The following is an 18,049-nucleotide window of genomic DNA, read 5'->3' as shown; positions in this document are numbered from 1 at the left end:
GCTCCTGGGTGGTCTGGTTTCCGACAGGCAGCAGCGTCAGCTGGTTCTCACAGAAGTCCATGTGCTCATGGAGGAAATGTGGCCTGAGCCGATGTCACCCCACCCACAGAAAGGAAGTGACAGCTACACAAGGTGGAGAAATGTATGGGCTGAGCCCATAAGGATGATTTGGGTTACAAGGAACAGAAAAGCCAATTCAGACAGCCTTAAGCAGTAAAGTGATTTATTGGCACATGTTATTGAAAAGTCCTTCAGGAAAGGCTTGATCCAGCAGTTTAACAGTAATAGCAAGGGCCCATTTCTTGCTCTCTCACTTGACTGGCCTTTTTTAAGACTGGATCTCCTTACAGTTCCAAGTTTCTGGCCAGGAGATCCCAAGACCAAGACGGCCTCCTTAGAGAAGCATCTTTGCTCTAGAATTCCCAGGAAAATCTTGAACTTCCTGCTGAATGACAGATCTGGGTCATGTGGGTCATGTCCCCAACCCTAAACCAATCCCTAAGACCAAAGGTTGAAATGTACTTATTGACTTAGTCGCGCCCTCACCTGGCAGAGTCAGCCTTGGAACTCCCTGGATCCCCAACCAAATTCAAGTCTACCTGGGAGGGAGCGGGCCCACTGCTGTGGGGAGTCGAACTTGAGGCTCATCACTCATTGCAACTGCGACTCCTATTGTCGTCTTCAGTGGGCATCTCAGATGCCCGTGTCAGGGGATTTCGTGATTGTCACCACACCCTGGGGGGCAGCCCACTGATCCTCTTTTGCAGATAAGGAAGGAGGCCAAGGCAGGTGACTTGAAGCATCACAGCGGGGGTAAGTCCGAGGCAGGACTTCAAGTCGGGTGTATCAGACCCCCAAATCCCTGCTCCCAGCCTGGTCCCCGGCCTGCCACTCCGTCCTGGGCCAGGGTCTGAGGGGACACCAGGAGTGGGAGCACATTCACTCTCAGGCCTTACCTGAGCTCCTCTGAGGCCACGGGCCTCCTGCCCAGCTCCAAGTAGCCAGAGGCCTTGGGGGGGCGGGGTCAAGCCGGAGCCGGCACAGCCCAGCGACCCCCAGCAGGAAGCGGACGCACACTGCCTTGGACTTCCCATGCACGGTCCCTTCCAGTCGGACAAGCTCTGGGAGGTGGCCTTATCTCCTCTGGATCCTGAGTTAACAGCTGACAGTGAGGCTGAGGAACACCAGGTCCCCGGCTGCTGGGGAAGCCCCACCCGGTCTCGCTCTCTGGGGGCTGAGGGACCATTCCGGAAGGCTCCATCAGCAAGAAGGCAGCCATGTGGGACCCGGGTCTGCTGGGAACCCGGCCTGGAAGAGGGGAGGCGGCCCGCAGATGGGTGAGCAGAGGCCGCTTCCTGGAGGGGGCGAGCTTGCTGGGCGGGGAGGGCTGACATCCAAGGTTCAAGGAGCCCGGCGGGGAAGGGGCAGGGGCAGGGGCTGGCCCCCACCTCCGCCAGCCCTGGGGCACTTGCCCACACCTGGGAGTTTCCATCTCAGAATCTCCAGCAGGAAGACCCACTGGGCTCGAGCCACTCACACCCAGGCGGCCCAAGGGCGTGGCCATCGCTCTATCCCATGCAGGCCTCTGCGCAGGACCCAGCCGTGTCCACCCCGCAGGCAGCCCAGGGAGGGCTCAGAGACACCACCACACAAGGGAGGAGAGGGGTCTGAGACAGAGTTCAGAAGTCACAGAGCCAGAACTCACCTCCAGCCCTGGCCCCAGGTCCCTGCAGGTCCAAGGCACTGCCCCAGGTGACACAGGAGCACACACACACAGCCACATGTTCCTGGGCGTCAGCGTCCTTCGGGGCACCTCCCTCCAGGTCTCTCTGACCTGCTGTCTGACCCAGGGTCTGGGCTGGAACCCTCAGGCAGCTCGTTTGAGCGGGAACCTGAAGTCCCCAGGCCTCTCTGAACTTGCCCGGAGGGAGGAGGAGGGGACTCTGGAGATGGCATGTTTCAGGCACAGGCAGGACCTGAGTTTCCACCCACCAAGCTGCTCATGTGCTGTGTGATCTTGGGCAAGTAATTTCATGTCTCTGAGCCTCAAATATTTTTTTTTTAGTGCAGTTAAATGAGAACCACTAACCCACCGGCAGGACTGCCCGAGAGCCGGGAATCTCCCTAATGTGTCTGTCTCGTCCCACCCCCTGCTCCACCCAGTCAGGCACTGAGCATTTTACCTCCAACATGTGCTTCGAATTCCTCCTCCTCTGTCTGCTGTCACTTCCCCCGTTCCGGCCCTCTCCTGCCTGGCTGACCACAGCCAGCTGGGCTCGGGCACACGTCTTCCTCGGATTCCCAGGTGCAGCCGAGAGGCCTCTGCAGCGCACCTGTGCTCAGGTGGAAACTCCGCCAGCTCCCTGCTGCTCGCCAAGAAACCCCCAAATCTCACTCTTGCCTCCACAGAGAGGCCCTCGGGGCTGACCCTGCCGCCACCCTGCCCATTCCTGTCCACCTCGTGCCCTCTCCCTGGCGCCTTCTGTGCTGGGCCTCACAGCCGCTCCGTTCCCTGTGCTGGGAACGCTCTTCCCTGACCCGGCCTGCTACACGTGGCCTTCAAACCTCCATTCAGAGTCCATGAAGCCCTTGCAGATCAGATCCCCATTGGCTGAGCTCACCCTGTACTCCTCCTTCCTGGTGCCAGTCACCGGGCAAATAAGTATTGGTGAACTGGCCGGTGAATGGCTGTCTCACGCTGTTTTTGCCACGTCCTCCTCAGGAAAGTGACTTCTCCCGGTGGTTCCAGAGGTGGCCCTGGATTAAGACTGAAATAAGTGCCCAGTGCCGTGGCACACACCTGTAATCCCAGCGGCTCAGGAGGCTGAGGCAGGAGGATGGCGACTTCAAAGCCAGCCTCAGTAACTTAGCGAGGCCCTGAGCAACTCAGCGAGATCCTGTCTCTAAATAAAAACTAAAAAGGGCTGGGGTGTGACTCAGGGGCTAAGCACCCCTGGGTTCAATCCCTGGTACCAAAAAAATGACTGGAACCTGTGTATTAGTGGGGGACAGGGCTGCAGGGACGTGGGTTAAGGCCACAGTTGTCCCATCCCATGGAGAAAACCCAGGTGGGAGAGAAGCCCCAGAGAGAAGGTAGGAGACGGAGCAGCTGAGCCCCGACGGCCGGGGCCTGGAGCAGCCGTGTCTGAAGCCGTCCTGGGGCATGGCGCCCGCCACCCTGTTTGGCTTTGCTGAAGCTCTGTTCACGGGCGTGGCTGGGGCTGCAGCCCTCCCAGCACGAGCCAGGCCGGGGTTCCTTCCCCAGCACCCGGCGGCGGGGCCCAGTTCAACCTTCCCGGCCTGGGGGCCCCCGAGGGCAGCACCGGCTGTCCCCACCGCTGACCCCGAGTCCTGGCCAGAGCCCACCTTGGTCACTGTTGCCGATGAGCAGATGGAGTGGGAAGTGGGCAGCCTGGGATCGGCGTCAGCAGGAGCAGCGAGAGTCGGACACTTGGTGCCTCCGTCCGGCTGAGCACCACCTCCGGGGGTCCCACCGCCGGGACCCCCCAGGTCATCCCGGCGCCCCCAGGGGGGCAGCTCCTGCTGCGAGCCGGCTCCTCTCGCCCCGCAGCTCTGCCCCCCCCGCCCCGCCCTCAGAACCCAAGGCCTCCAGTTTCCTTCCTGGCTTCCCAGAATATTCCAGAGCTGACCCCTCACCCCCGTGGCACGCCCAAGCAGCCAAGGTGACTGTTTACCCTCTGCCCTTGGAAACCATCTCTGGCTGGTGGCATGGCCTCCCCACACAGCTGCCCTCTGCCCACAGCCTGGCCAAACAAGCCAAGGTGTTTCCTGCCCGGGGTTGGCACTGCCAGGCGGGGCTTCCTCCACTCCACCCCCCCACCCCCACCCCGCTCACGGTCCACCTGGCTCCCCAAAGCTGCGCACTCACCTTGGGGTCAGTGTGGGAGCCGAGAGGGTTGACAGTGGGTGCCCACCTCCCTCCGCCCCTCTGCCCACACTGCCTGGGGGCCAGCCAGCACCGGGGAGCCCAGTGGACAGTAAGCCCCAGGTCCCACTCCTAGCTCTTGCAGCTTTGTGACCCCGGGCAGGTTGCTGGCCCTCTCTGAGCCTGCTTACTCCGTAGGTAGCAAGGGAATGACGGGGACCACCCTGGGACGGCATGACTGTGAACACAGAGTAGCACCTAATTCTACACCCGAGTGGCCAGGCCCAGAGGGTCCGTCTGTCTTGAGGTCCTTCTTGGCTGGGAGACCCTGCCTCACCCGGCTGAGGTCCTTCTGCCAGGCAGCCTCTGGCTGTCTGGGAACCTCTGCCACCTGACTAGTGGTCACTTGGGGAGGCCCTGGGTGGCTGCTGGTGTCACGGGCCTGACGAGTTCCCCAGTCCCCTGTGTGACCTTCCTCCACCTCTTGGACACCTTCCCTGGTCACCTGTCTAGAACCCGGGCTTGTCGGCCTGTGCCCCACTCCCTGCTGGGAAACAGTCCCCTCCCCTGCCAGCCCTGCTCTGTGGCCCCCGCTCAGAGCAGCGCAGACCTTCTCCTGGCCACGGGGCCTTGGGCAGCCGCCCCCACCCCCAGCCTCCTGGGACAGGAAAACACCGAGGACGTGGAACCGAGGAAGCCGTAGCCGCTGCGCAAGCCCCGCACGGTGACCAGCGCACTGAGCCGTGAGTGCTCAATCCCGCCGCACAGCCGTCTGGAGGGTGTTGGGGTCCTCGGGGCTCCCCACGTATGCGTGGGTTAACAGCATCATATAAAGGACCCGTAGTGTCCACTCCCCTTCCGCCCCATGTCCTCCCAGGCCTCTGCAGCAGGCAGACCCTTAGAGTCCGCCGACCCCCCACCTCCAGGACCCCGAGGAACAGACTCCCACTCCACTTGCTGATGGCACAGATGACAGTGAGTCTATCACCCTCAGGGCCCCAGGGAGGTCAGGACCTGTGGCTGGCAGTGTCCCCCGGGGATGGCCCCCAGCCCGCTGCAGATTCCTGCCCTCCCCAGGTCCCTGGCACAGGCTCCATGGCCGCCGTCTTACTGGGTGAACCAGGGCGTCCTGACGCCCAACATTCAGGAACCAGGTGGGAGGGAACCTGCTTCGTGCATGTATCTGCATATTTTTATTGAGCACCTACTGGGTGCCTGGCCCACACAGGCACTGAAGACACACTTGAGGACAGACAGGGGCCATGGGATCAGGGAAGCCTGTTGGAAGAGGTGACACTTGAGCTGAGCCCTCAAGGATTCCAAGGCGGGTCCGACTGGCCTCATCCTACCCACCTTCGTCCTGCGGGCCCCGCAACCCCAGCTCTGAGGGACCAGGGCGGAGACAAGGGCAGGCCTCCTCCCCGGGGAGAAAACCCTTCATGAACCAAGAGAGGACGGAAGTGGTGATGAGGACCCGCCACATGTAAATAGGCCCGTCCACTCCAGAGTCGCCCTGGAAACCTGCGGTCAGCTTGGACTTTGCTGAAGGCCGAGCTGCCGGCCACCAGGAGCCCAGAACGGCTGAACAAACTTCGAGCTTCACATGGGGCCGGCCCGCGAGGAGTTCAAGGCCGGAGAATTTCTCCAAAGTCAAAACCGCAACAGGAAGGCCCAGAAACAGGCTCCGGAGGCGGGCGGCCTGGCACAGGGCTCCAGCCAGCCTTCCCGAAGGAGCAGGGCTGGAGGGAAGCCAGGAGTGTCTCCTGGCTCCCAAGTCTCTAGGGGCCACGGTGCCCAAAACCTCACCATGAGAACTGGGGTCCAGTGGAGCACTGCCCTGCCCCTCACCCCGGGGAAGCAGGGCACTCAGTCCCAACACAAGCCAGGGAGGGAAGAGGGGAACGTGCATCTCAGAGCTGTGCTGACTGTGAACCTCGGAGTCTCCTGGACAGTTGTAATTTCAGATCACCTGAACCCATTCCCAAGGGAACCAACTGGTGTCTGAGAGGGAAATGAGAGCATCCTAGCCAGGCATGGTGGCATACGCCTGTAATCCCAGCACCTTGGGAGGCTGAGGCAGGAGGATGGGGTCGGAGGCCAGCCTCAGCAACTTAGTGAGACCCTGGCTCAAGATTTAAAAATGAAATAAAATGATGATGTAGCTCAGTGGTAAAGTGGCCCTGGGTTCAGTCCCTAGCATCCCACAGCTGGCTAGAGAAGAGCCACACAGGTGTCTGGAGTCCTCGGTTCTGGCTCTGCCACTTGGAACAGTTGACCAGTTTCCCTCCCATCCTGGGGCCTCAGGTACAGGGAGGTGCCCCAAGTGCCCCCCCCCCCCAGGCTCTCCCTGCCGAGAGGAGGGTGCAGGATGCAGAGTGAAGGTGGTAGGAAGAGGCTGGCACTGGGGAAGAGGGAGACCCTGGGACACACATCACCTGCGGCCCTGGGCCACATCTGCCTACTTTCTCCCCCCACGGGCCCTCAGGGAGCTACACCCATGTGTCCCTGAGCAGACCTGAGCAGACATGAGCCCACACTCAGGCTGGGTGACAGCCAAAGCTAGGACCCCCAACAAGGATGCTGGGACGGTCAGTCTGGACCTCAGCGGTCAGTAGAGGCCGTGACCATCACAGAGGCCCCAGCACTGTCCAAACAGGTGAGAGCGGGGTTGGGGCATCAGGGACGTGGGCTGGAATCTGCCGTCGACCCTTCACTCACTGTGTGACGGGACCAGGCCGTCCCTGGAGAGCGGGGCTGGTGACCCCGAGAGCCCGCGCCAGGCTCCGAGAGGCCCCTGCTCTTCACAGCAGCGTCCGGCACCAGCGGGGGTTTCAGAAAAGAGGACTCCCCCCCCAGTCCAGCAGCACTGTGCACTGGACCTTGTCCTCCACTTCACCCAGGAGCCCAGCCTCCTCCACCAGAGGAACAGGGTCTGCTCAGTCCGACATGCAATCCCGCCACCACCCCAACTCCTGCCACCAAATCTCTGTCACAACCAGTGGTCGTCACCACGATGGACAGCACGCCTGCCACACGCTGGCACTTTGAGTGATCACTGCCCAGCCCCTTCCCACCGGACCCTCCAACCAAGGAAACCCCCATCTGACAGACGGGAAAACTGAGGCTCCGGGACCACAGAGGTGGAAAGGGACACGGTCCCATCGTCGGCAGTGCCCGAGTGCTGACCACTGAGTCACCTGCCTCTCAAGGCTGAGGGAAGCTCCCCATCCTGATTCTCCAGTGAGGGCTGCTGGGGAGACACGAGGGGACAGCAGAGGCCCAAGTGGCTCCCCTGACCCCCGGCATTGGGCAATTTCACTAACCCCCCATTTCCTCATATCGAGGGCTCCCCTTTCTTTCCAAAACAAGACCCAGGCTTCAGGGTGGACCCCAAAGCTGCTCTGAATTCTGGAAGGGCCAAGAGGGGTGTTGTGATACGTTTCTAGGGTGATGCGACCCAAACATACGTGTGTGAGGTCTTCAGAGGACATCGTCACAGTCAGACAGACATGGGTTTGAATTCTTGGATGGACGGATGGTGGGTGGATGGATGGATGGGTGGACAAATGGCAGATAGATGGATAGATAGATGGAAAGATAGTTGATGGATGGATGGACAGATGTATGGATGAATAGTTGATGGATAAATGGATAGATGGACAGATAGATGGGTGGATAGATAGATGGGCAGATGGACGGATGGACAGATGGATGGATGGATGGACAGATGGGTAGAGGGATCATGGATGGTGGATAGCTGGATGGATGGATAGAGGGATGGATGGATAGATGGATGAATGAATGGGAAGATGGGTGGAGAGATCGTGGATGGTGGATAGTTGGATGGATGGACAGGTGGATGGATGGATGGACAGATGGGTGGAGGGATGGTGGATGGTGGATAGTGGATGGGTGGACAGGTGGATGGATGGGTAACTATTTGAGAGCATGAAGAGAGGGAGGGAGGGAGGCCTGATTTGCCCCGGGCTGTATGTCTCTTGCTGCTCCCATCTGCCCCCACCCAGAAGCCACAGTGGACACTCTGGGCCATGCCACAGGGGATCAAGACAGGGAGGGTCTGGCCCTCGTCCACAATACATCCTTGTGGTCAGCAAGGGCCCTGCTCCATGTTGTGCTCCCTCAGGACCAAGTGGCCACCATCCTGCTAGGTGCTAGTTGTCCCCTTTCACTGGCCAAAGCTAGTCCAATGGCCACTCCAAACTTGACGAGGGAGGTGAGCCGAGCCTGCAGAGGGTCTGGAAAGAGGAACACTTGGACTTCTGAGAACAGCCCTGACCCTGCCACCCAGGCCATGTCCCAGGCCTGCTGCCTGGGAGCTCTGTCCCCAAGTCAGCAGGACGAGGACCAGGCAGGGAGGGGAAACAGAGTGGAGACCCCGGTCCCTTCTCCTCAGTCCGGCCATCCCCGGGGCTCGGGGAGGCGTGAGGGGGCTGGAGAGACTTGGCGGCCAGCCACGAGCCACATCTCTAGGGCTGGAGCGCAAATCTGTCCTTGAACAGTCTCAGATGGGCCTTTCTTCATGACGATGCCCTCATGAGCCCGAAGAGAGGCCAGGGGACACCTGGAGGGAAAACACGGGCATCCACGCTGAGACGTTCCCTCGGATCACCAAGTCGGACGCTTCATTCAGAGAGAAACCGAGGCGCAGAGAGAGGGGGCTGGACTCCCCAGGCCCCTTCCACCCTCCAACGCAGGCAGGAACCTTTGCCATAGGACACAAGGGACGAGGGCAAAACCTCTGCCTTCACCGGCGGGTCTTCCTGCTGAGCGAGGCTTGCAAATGTGGTCCTGGGTGGCAGTGCCCTCCCACTGGCCAGGGTCCCCCATCTGCCGGGATGGAGCACTGGACTTGAAGTCAAACAGGCTTATGTGCCCAGCACCCCCCTGCCATGTCACCCCCGGTGTCCTTGGCCACCCCTGGTGTCCTTGGGCAGGTCTCACCTATGGGCCTCTCCTGACCTCGGCTTCCTAATGGGCAACACTGGGACAGTGACACCGCCCTGCCTGGTTCCCTGGGCTCTTGGAAAGTGCGCAGATGCTTCTCCCACCGTGGTGAGCTCCGCAGAGGTGCCCGAGGGAGGCCCCTGTCCACTTCTCTCCAGCCCGCCCAACCAGACCCGGGGCCCGAGGCTGTCCCAAGTCCTGCCCAGAGGAGCACCCTGGACACGTCCTGATGAAGCGGATCGTCATGCTGAGCTCATTTCAGCAGGTACTAAGCCGACCTCAGGGCTGGCTGTGGGCGACCGGATGGCAACATTTCTTAGTCCTAGGAGGTGCCCACGTTTTTTTTTTGTTGTTGTTTGTTTGTTTTTGTTTTTGTTTTTTTGTGGGGCTGGGGATTGAACCCAGGGCCTTGTGCACATGAGGCCAACTGAGCTATGTCCCCAGCCCACGAACACATTTCTTCAAGAGGCAGAATGAAGGGTCCCTGGGCCACGCTGCGTGCTAGATGCTTGTCTATGGATTTCTCTGTTCACTGGGTCACAGTCTCTCTCTGAGCTCCGGGGACAAAGGGACCCGTCTGCCTGGTCAGGTCTCCAGCGCCCGGCCAGGGGCCAGCATGCTGCTGATCATGGATGAATACGTACTGACTGAGGAGAGGCTCTGATGGGTTCCTGCTCTGTCACTCCCCTCTGCGCCCCAGCATCTTTATCTGTAAATGGGGAGGTTGGCAAACCAACTGAGATCACCAGGGACAGGGAAGACTTAATCTGCAAAGCCCCAGGATCACCAAAGGCCAGCAGTGGGTGTAGCTGTGTCACCCTAGTCATTATTAAGCTCTGTAGAGATGAGAGGGGTCCTTGGGGGCTGCTGGCCGGCCATATGCCCCCAAATCCATTCAGCCCGCTGCCACGCCCACCATTCCAGTTCGGCCCCTGGACGGTGGGTTTGCTCCCCACATTTCAGGAGAGAAAGATCAAGATGGACAGAGATGCGAGCTCTCCCCGCTCACACCGCCCCGGGACTGGACCACGAGGGAGCCCTTCCTGAGTGTCCCCGTACCTGAGCAATGCCCCATCCCACAGACGAGGCCTGGAGGCTCACACAGGGGACGGGACTGGCCCGAGATCCACAGCACCTCCTCCCCCACCCAGGACCTGTCCCCCGTGTCCCCTCCACCCTGGAGGCTGGGATGGCGGCCGCGGCCTGGCCACCCTCCGCTGCTCCGGAAGTGCCCTGTGTCTGCACCTTGATCTCCACACCCACGGTGCCAGGAAAGCCCGCAGGGGCGGAGAGCCGCGAGATATTTATAGCGGACATGCCGAAAAACTGCCACCCCATCTGTTTACCCAAGACGCTGCTCCCCTGGACGCCGAGAGCCCCGCCGGCCACAGACAGACCCTCGCGGCCGCCTCATCTATTTTTTCCTCCCCACTTAATTTTGCATCATCGCGGCTTCCAAAATAAACTTCCCCACACCAGCCAAGCTCCTTCTGGCCCAGGATGCCTGCGCGAGAGCCCCCTCCAGCCCCTGCCCCCACGTCAGCCCGGGCAGAGCCACCAAGCCCAGCCTGGCCCCTTGGCTGCTTTTGGCCTTGATTTAGAAGCAGCTGCTCCTGCCCCGGCGGGTTTCTGACACCCCAGTGCCGGGGTGTCTGCATCTCTGGGGACGCCAGCTGGCATCTGTGCGCACGGCTCCTGGCTGCAGGCTAGGATGCTGGTCCCGAACTCTCCACCTGACCACACGCCCCACGAGCCTCCGCCTCCTCCCATGTTGGATGGCTCCTCTCTCAGCTCCCGCGTGGCACCTGCCACCCTCTTCCAGCTTCATCACGTGACCCACTCACGCGTTTGCCACCCAGCACCCCCAGGCTTCCTCCGCTCCCCAGACACCTCGCCAGCACCCCGCTGCACGTGCCATCCCAGTAGCCCAGCACTTGCTAAGCTGCCCTTACTAATCTCTTGGGACTCCGACGTCACCTCTTCCAGGAAGTCCCCCTGACCAGGGGAGGGGAGCAGGTGTTCTGAGCCCTCCCGCCCTGCACGTCCAAGGCTGTGAGAAGTGGCAGCCAGGACAGGGTGGAATGGGGCATCTAGCTCTCGGCGGATCCCTCCGCCCAGCCCTGGGCCCTGCCCACGCACAAACCAGCCTCCCACCCCCAGGCGAAAGGACTGCTCCTCCTCAGGACCTCAGAGGGCCACTTTACAGAACCCGAGGACGCGTCCACCATTCCAGAATGACAGCTCCACCTTATGTTTGACGTCTTGAGCTCTGGGGTTTTCAGACGAGCGATTCAAGAGACCATTTATCTTTTTCTGCGTTTTTTGCAAGCGAAGAGAAGAAGGCACCAGCGTCTGTCGGGAATATCCATTCCCCTTAACGAGAAAATGCTCATAGGCCCATTTTTTTGTTGTTTTTGTTTTTAGATGAAGAAACTGTGGTGAGAAGAACAGCACCCACTGGCTCATCCAGCACTTCCTAAGCTCCACTCTGGGCCAGGCACACGGTGACACCAGCGACACCGCAGTGAGCAAGACAGGCATCTTCTCTGCCCCCTCAGAGATCAGAGTCCACCAGATGAGACACATTCAACAGATTATTTTATGAACCTTTTTTGTTAGGTGGATAGTGCTTCAAAGAAAAAATTCAGGAGGCACCGAGAGAATATGTGACCAGGGGACCAAGGACCTCCCCACACCTGGGGTGTCAGTGGAGACCTGCAGGGAAGGAGCACAGTGACCGGAAGTCGTTTGGCATTCTGGGCAGAATGGAGGGCAGAGGAGGGACAGAATCCACGATTTGCCAACCAGCCAGCCAATGGGCAGCAGCAGGCCAGGGCCCCCCACATGAGGGCACCCTGAGAGTGCCCCGTGACCGTCTCCTTGTCCAGAAAGTTGGATCCCAGACAGAAGCCTGACAAGCAATGGCATCACGAACTCCAGCTGGGAATGTTAAGACAACAAAGACCTCCACCCAAACACCCAGGAACCCCCTTTTTTTTAAGCTTCTAATAAAAACAAGTCAAGAAAATAAATGTCCAAGAGCAACCTGGAACCTTCTGCAGTCATCCCAGGCTGTCAGTTACATTCCCTTTCACCGTGAACTTGACAGAACGCCTGCTCTAACCTACCCTGAATTTTTCTTTATAAGACACACCTTTTCCTGAGGCTGCAGGACTGCAGGGGCCTGAGGACTCCTGAGCTGTCTGCTTGCCTCTTCGTGGTGACGCCAGGCCTGGCTTTGGGTCCTCTGACTTCTTCCCTTGAAGGTGAAATGAACCAGCTTTGAGAAACAGTGGAGTTCACTGGGCCGCCTGGCAGCGAGGGTTCCAGCCTTCTGGGGCGGGCAAGATGGAGGCTAATTCCTGCTGGACGCAGAGATTCTCACGGGCAGCAGCTTCAACACAGGCTCCGCCAGGCGCCCATTTCCATGGTGCAAACACCCCACCTGACCTCCATGTTCCCTGGACACTGTGCGGCTTCCCGAAGGGCCAGCAGCCTCTGGCATAAGCCATGTTCAAGGTCAGGCAGAGGGCCCACGAGTGCTTCCCCTCGGCTCTCTGCTTCCCCAGGGAAAGTGCAGGCTCCCAGCTGACTTGAAGGAGCTGGGAGGAACCAGCGTCCAGGAGCGCATCCGGTTTGTGTCCAGGCAGGGACAGGAGCCTTGTCGGGGAGTCAGAATCACAACTTGAGGCTGGGCCTGTGGACAAGACCCCAAATTGCCCAGCCAGGGTACCCAGGGAGCCACCAGGCAAAGGCAAAAACCCCTTGTTCTGATCTCTGGGAAGCCCCTTTCTTCAGGTGGATGGAAAAGTTATGCCCAACTACTGGGCAGGGGCTGGGGACACTGCAAAATTACAAACATGATCATCAGTTCAGGTGTAGGACTTAGGGTCCTGGAATCACTGCATATTTGAGATAGTTTCTCTCCTCAACTCTCAAAGAGACCTGAAAGAGGTTGAGAAATTCCAACATTCCAGGTAAAGAAAATGGGCTTCGCTTAAAGCAGGAAAGACTGCAGTTAGACATGAGGTAGGAATACCTGCCAGTCCAAGTGACAGCATCCTGGTATGAACTCCAGGAGGCAGCTGCAGTTTCTTCATCCCCCAAGAGACCGGAATGCAGAAAGACCTGCCCTGACTAGTGAGGTCCAATCAGAGAGACCCAGTCTCCCTGAGTCTGTCGACCCCTCCTGAACAGCAAAAGGCTCTGTGATGTTGAGAGTTTAAAAAAAAAAAAAAGACTGAAATTTGAAAACACTTTTCAATGAGTTGATATTTCACATAAAATCATCTATAAACATTGAGAAAAATAATTGTGCAACCCGGAACCATCTACAAATCATCAGAAAAAGTTAAGCTGAGCAGACTCAGACTTCAGAGCCCACATAGGACGCACAGGGACCGAGGGACACACCGACTGTACAACAGGCACTGCGGACGGGGACCCTCAGATCAACCTGCTCTCTATCTGCCAAGATTAAGGGCCTTTAGAAACGCGTCAGGGGACACTGCTCCAGGTCAGGAAAAATTAAGACCCGTAATAAGACAATGTCACACGTGGACCTTGTTCAAGTCCTGACTCAACAGCCTGTTTGTAAACAGACATGCTTTTCAAGTCACTGGGGACATTTGATTAGGATGTTGGTGATCTTTTTTTTTAGGTAAGAAACTGTGACTTAGGCTGTGGCGAGGGCTCTCTGGAGTGTCGAGGTGGAGGAGGGGTGCAGCCCTGGTTTGTCCCGTCTGCCAATTTTCGTGGTGTAAACACCCCACTGTGGTCCATTCCAAGCTACCAGCATGCTGTCACCAGCACGGAGTTGGAAAGAGACACGCACAAGCCGGAACCAGCTGGTTCTCACATACCCTGGTCCTGCAGATGCACACCAGAGTCTGGGGGGAGAGGGGACAGCAAGATATGTTTTGAAATAATTCAGTAAGGATCTTTTTAAGTAAAGGAAGCAAAGAGGTAAAAATACCGACCGTCATTGACTTCAGGTGATTCAAATGGGGGTTATTGTACTGCTCCTCCTTCTATTGGGTATATTTGAACATGTTCCTGATAAAACATTTAAAGGCAGGATCATCACATATATATAGGAGAGAAACCTTTATTCTGGGAAGTCTAGGTGTGCACATTGGCTGCTGGACCCCTGCCCTCACTGCACAACCTGCAGGGGTCAGAAAGCCAAAGAACCACAGGCATTGACATCCGGGGCCTAAGTTCATCTGGCCAGTCCCCCACAGATCACACCACAGTTTCTCCAGAGATACTGTGCTGGGTGTGTCTGGAGAAACTGAGGGTGGAAAGAGAGCCTCCAAAAGCAGCAGGGACATGGTCCCTGAGCGGAGGCCTGGCTGTGCCGTCTGCTCACGCTGTGACCTTGGGCAGCTTCTTCCAGCTCTCTGAGCCTCTACTTCCCGATTGGCCACTGATGATTTCTGAAGAGGATCAAACACAATATGTCGGTGCAGCTCCTTCCACGGTCTCTGAAGCACAGTAGGTTGCTCAGGAAACCGGGCCCCTGTCCTCCCCAGAGGGATCTGACAGGGGCCGAAGGCACAGGAGTGAGCCATTTGAGGTGTGGTCCCTGTCCCAGGGCCGGTGGCTCTTCACCGTGGTGCTCAATCTCCATATCTTCAAGAGAAACAGGGGTTCTTAGGTGGAATCTCCCAATCTTGAACTCTTATCAACAAATCCATATATTTAAAAACACGGAGCAGGCCAAGCCAAGCACCTGCGGATCAGCCGTGGCCACTTCTGTTCGTGGCCACAGAACAAGCTGCCTCGCTCAGAGTGCAGCAGCCCCGCCTCAGGCCTCGGGGACTTGAAGTGACTTCCAGAAGCAGCCTGGAGAAAGCCCACGAGCCTTCCCCCTCTGGACCTAGACATCACTCCTCACCCGTGGAGAATTCTTGTCAGGAGAGTGAGGTCCAGGGCTGCGTCCGTACCTGGCAGGGCCACTGACCAGCTGTGTGACTTGAAGCACCCATTCAGCCCTCGGTGCCTCAGTTTCTCCATATGCAAAGTGGAAAGAGCAATCAATAACACCTAAGTCACGGGGTTGTGGGTACATTTAGAGCACTTTAGAACAGCATCCGGGATTCAACACTCCTAAATGGGACTCGTTCAATATCTACTTCCCAGGGCTGTGGCCAGGATTAAGTAGAGGATAGAGGACCGGGGAGGGGGCTCCGTGATAGAACACCTGCCTGGCCATGCGCACGGCCCTGGCCTTGATCCCCAGCACAACAGAGAGAAAGCCAGAATCAACAGAAGCAAAGCATTTGGCACAAAGGAGGCCCCGGATACACCTCACTACTGATACAAGAGCTGGTGGCGATTGAACTTTTTAATTAATTTGTTTTTATCTTCACAGGCTGTCCTTGAAGTTAGAAGAGCACTTTCCTCAAAGAGGCTTTCCTATTAAGACTTTCCACTGACTCAAACCAAGGCCCCTCCTGTCCCTTATCATACATCAGGGCGAGACTTTCTGGCCAGGGCTCCGGTGCCCCCCCTCCGCAGCTCAGCCTGTCCCCGCTCACAGGGCTCACACACACAGCTTCCTATGGGCCACCACACACCCCAGGAGGAGGAGCCGAGTCAGTGAACGTTGTCCCCTGATGCACAGAGACACAGAAGTTCCTGCAGCTTCCCAAAGGTCAAGGGCACATGCTTTGGGACAGGGAGACAAGTAAACTCCTGAACCATGTACACCACTTTTGGCAAATCACGACTTTCTCTCATTTCTGTACCTGCAAAATGCGGAAACGATGCGACCTACTTCCTAGATTTATTGCACAGCTTGCCGGAGGGAAGACACGCCCCTGACCCACGGGTTTGATATGCCGGCTTAGTCCTGGTTTATGCCTGACCCCCCCCCCCCAGAAAACCTTCCAGTTAAGGTCTCTTATCACTCTTAAAAATGTCCTGATTTTGAAGAAAACTATACGACCACCCTAAAGTAATTGCTTGCTGCTGTTTAATAATAATGATGATGGTGATTTCCCACCCTAACACACCGAGTCTCCAGGAAGTGCATGGATTGGCTAAAAAAGTGCTCAGTAATTCAGTACCACCCCTAGACCCAGGTGAAAGTGATCCCTACCCTGGGGGCTCCACACTGGGGCCCTTCTCCAGCTACCTTCCCATCACAGGGAATGGAGACCATGGGCCTAAGGGAAGGGGTTCCCTCCCCTGGGTCAAGGCTGGGATCCAAACCCCAGGATTCTCAATACAGATGATTCTCAGCCCACTTACACGACACGTAGTTTCTTTCCCTGAGGACAGACTGGACCTCTGGGTGTGCCCAGTTCTAAGGCTGAGGAGTGGCCAAGGGGCAGCTCTTGGGGGGGTGGGTAGAGGGTTGAGAGGGTGGACAGATCTTGCATATGGAGGCTGAGATGTTCGCATGTATTCACAAAGTCTCTTGGAGGACAGGATGGAGGCAGGGGTGGGAAAGGGTAGGGGACACAGGCCAGGCACCAGGGCCTCCTCTCTCTGCACACCCATGCTCCACTGCAGGGTCCAAAGAGCCCGAGGAGTCTACATTCAAAGCAGACCTTCCATGAAAGTGTATTTGTTAAGGTAGAAGACTAGAACATATTTTATTTCACATTTTGTTAGCTTGATTTATAACCTGCAAATATTTAGACATATGGTACGTGAACTTCCATCTGTACTCTTGCTGGGCTCCACAAATCCCTGCCACCTTCTGCCCAGCCTCAGTGCCAAATGTTTACAGAGCCCCTCCTCTGTGCTGAGCCCAGGCCGCTCTACGGAATGAAGAACACCATCTCAGCACCCCAACAAGACCTGTGGCCTCACTGCTCAGAAAACAATGAGGAGCACCAGGAGGGAGCTGAGGGCCTGATCCTTGCCTCTGTCCCCAGCCCCTAGTGAGGTGGGGTGAGCCCCTGCCCCTCTCAGGACTTTAGTTTCCGCATTTGGACAAGAGGTTCCTCTAGCACGGAGTGGCTGTGGCATGCAGGTGAAGGCAGGGGTGAGAAGGAACTGGAATAGTTTCGGTGACCTGGAGAGTGTGTGACCTGGCCATGGGCAGATAATTATTATGGGTTATTACTGTGTGAACTGAGCTCTCTGGGCCAGCCAGGCAGCCTATTCCATGTCATTCATTCATTCCACAAACATGGCCGCCCGGTACGAGCTAGGGGCTGAGAGTCGGCAAACCAACAAGGGGCTGACTCTGCCATGTGTGGGTGGGAAAATAAAACCAGCCCACGGAAAACCAAAACGCAAAGCAAGCCTCGGTGAGTGTGCTGAAAGGAGATCTTCCCTCAGCTCTTCCATCCCCAGGTTGGTGCGTCTAGTTCTCCGACGCGAAGGCGAAGGCTCGGATAGGTAAGGGACTTCGTCAAGACCTTGCTGCTTCGGGCGCGCCCAGAGCTTGCGGCTAGCCAGAAGCGAGGTTTCAGATTCCCGAAGTCTCAGGCCACTGTCCCAAGCTGCCCGAAGCTGGGAGGCCCCGTCCAGCTCCCGGAAGGCTGGAGGGAGGTGAGCGCCAGGGAGGGGCTGGGCCGCAGGACGCGCGGGCCGGGAGGCTGGGAGGGGCCTGGCGGGGGCGGCCGGGCGGCACCCAGAGCCCGGGTGTGCAGTCCTGGGCGTCCGGAGCGAAAGCTCCTGGGTGCGCGCGAGTGGCAGGCGCTCTCGGGTTGGTCCGCCTCGGTCGGGGATCTAGGCTCCTTCAGCGCCGGCTGGGGGCGGGGGGCGCGGCGAGGGCGGCGCTGCAGTGCCCTAAGCGGCGGGCTGGGGGAGCTGTGCCCGCCTGTCCCTAAGGCCCGGGTGGGGACCAGGCAGCTGGGTCGCCGCGCCTCTAGCGCGGCCGGACTAGGCGGCGCGCAGCCAGGCGTGCCCTGAGCGAGCTTGGGCCCCAAGTCTTCCTGGGCGCCCGGCCGGGGAGGCTCCGGGAGGAGCCCAGTCCCGCGGGTTAGGGTGGCCGCGTCCGCTGCCGCCGCGTCCCGCCCCCGGGGGGTGTCCCGGGCCGCTGGGCCCGCCCAGGTAACCCCATCCTCGGCCCGCCCCCGGCCCGCCCCCCCGGCAGCCCGCCCGCCTCCGCCGCCGCCGCTGCCGCCGCGGCATCCCGGCTCTGGGGCGGCGCTGACAGTCTGGTCCGCGCCGGGCAGCGGGCGCAGCAGCGGGCAGGGCGGCCGGCAGGCACGGAGGCAGAGCCCCGGCGCGCGC

At 58.7% G+C, this 18,049-nt stretch overlaps 1 long non-coding RNA gene across 3 annotated transcripts; it reads right to left on the bottom strand.

The window, feature by feature from the left end:
- Nucleotides 1–206: 206 nt before the first annotated feature.
- Nucleotides 207–3,561, bottom strand: LOC114094021 (uncharacterized). Of its 3 annotated transcripts, none has more exons than XR_003582969.2 (3): nucleotides 3,367–3,561; nucleotides 2,184–2,757; nucleotides 207–1,150 (listed from the first exon to the last, which is right to left on the bottom strand). It is a non-coding gene; the product is annotated as an uncharacterized lncRNA (long non-coding RNA). The 3 variants fall into 3 exon arrangements; XR_003582968.2 differs by having other exon boundaries at nucleotides 207–2,366; nucleotides 2,622–2,757; XR_003582970.2 differs by having other exon boundaries at nucleotides 207–2,757.
- Between the last annotated feature and the right edge of the window lie 14,488 nt (nucleotides 3,562–18,049).

This window comes from Marmota flaviventris, chromosome 10 (genome assembly GCF_047511675.1).
Source record: "Marmota flaviventris isolate mMarFla1 chromosome 10, mMarFla1.hap1, whole genome shotgun sequence".
Classification (NCBI taxonomy): Eukaryota; Metazoa; Chordata; class Mammalia; order Rodentia; family Sciuridae; genus Marmota; species Marmota flaviventris.
Note: the sequence above shows the minus strand (reverse complement) of the source record. Positions and strands in the feature narration are given on the sequence as shown.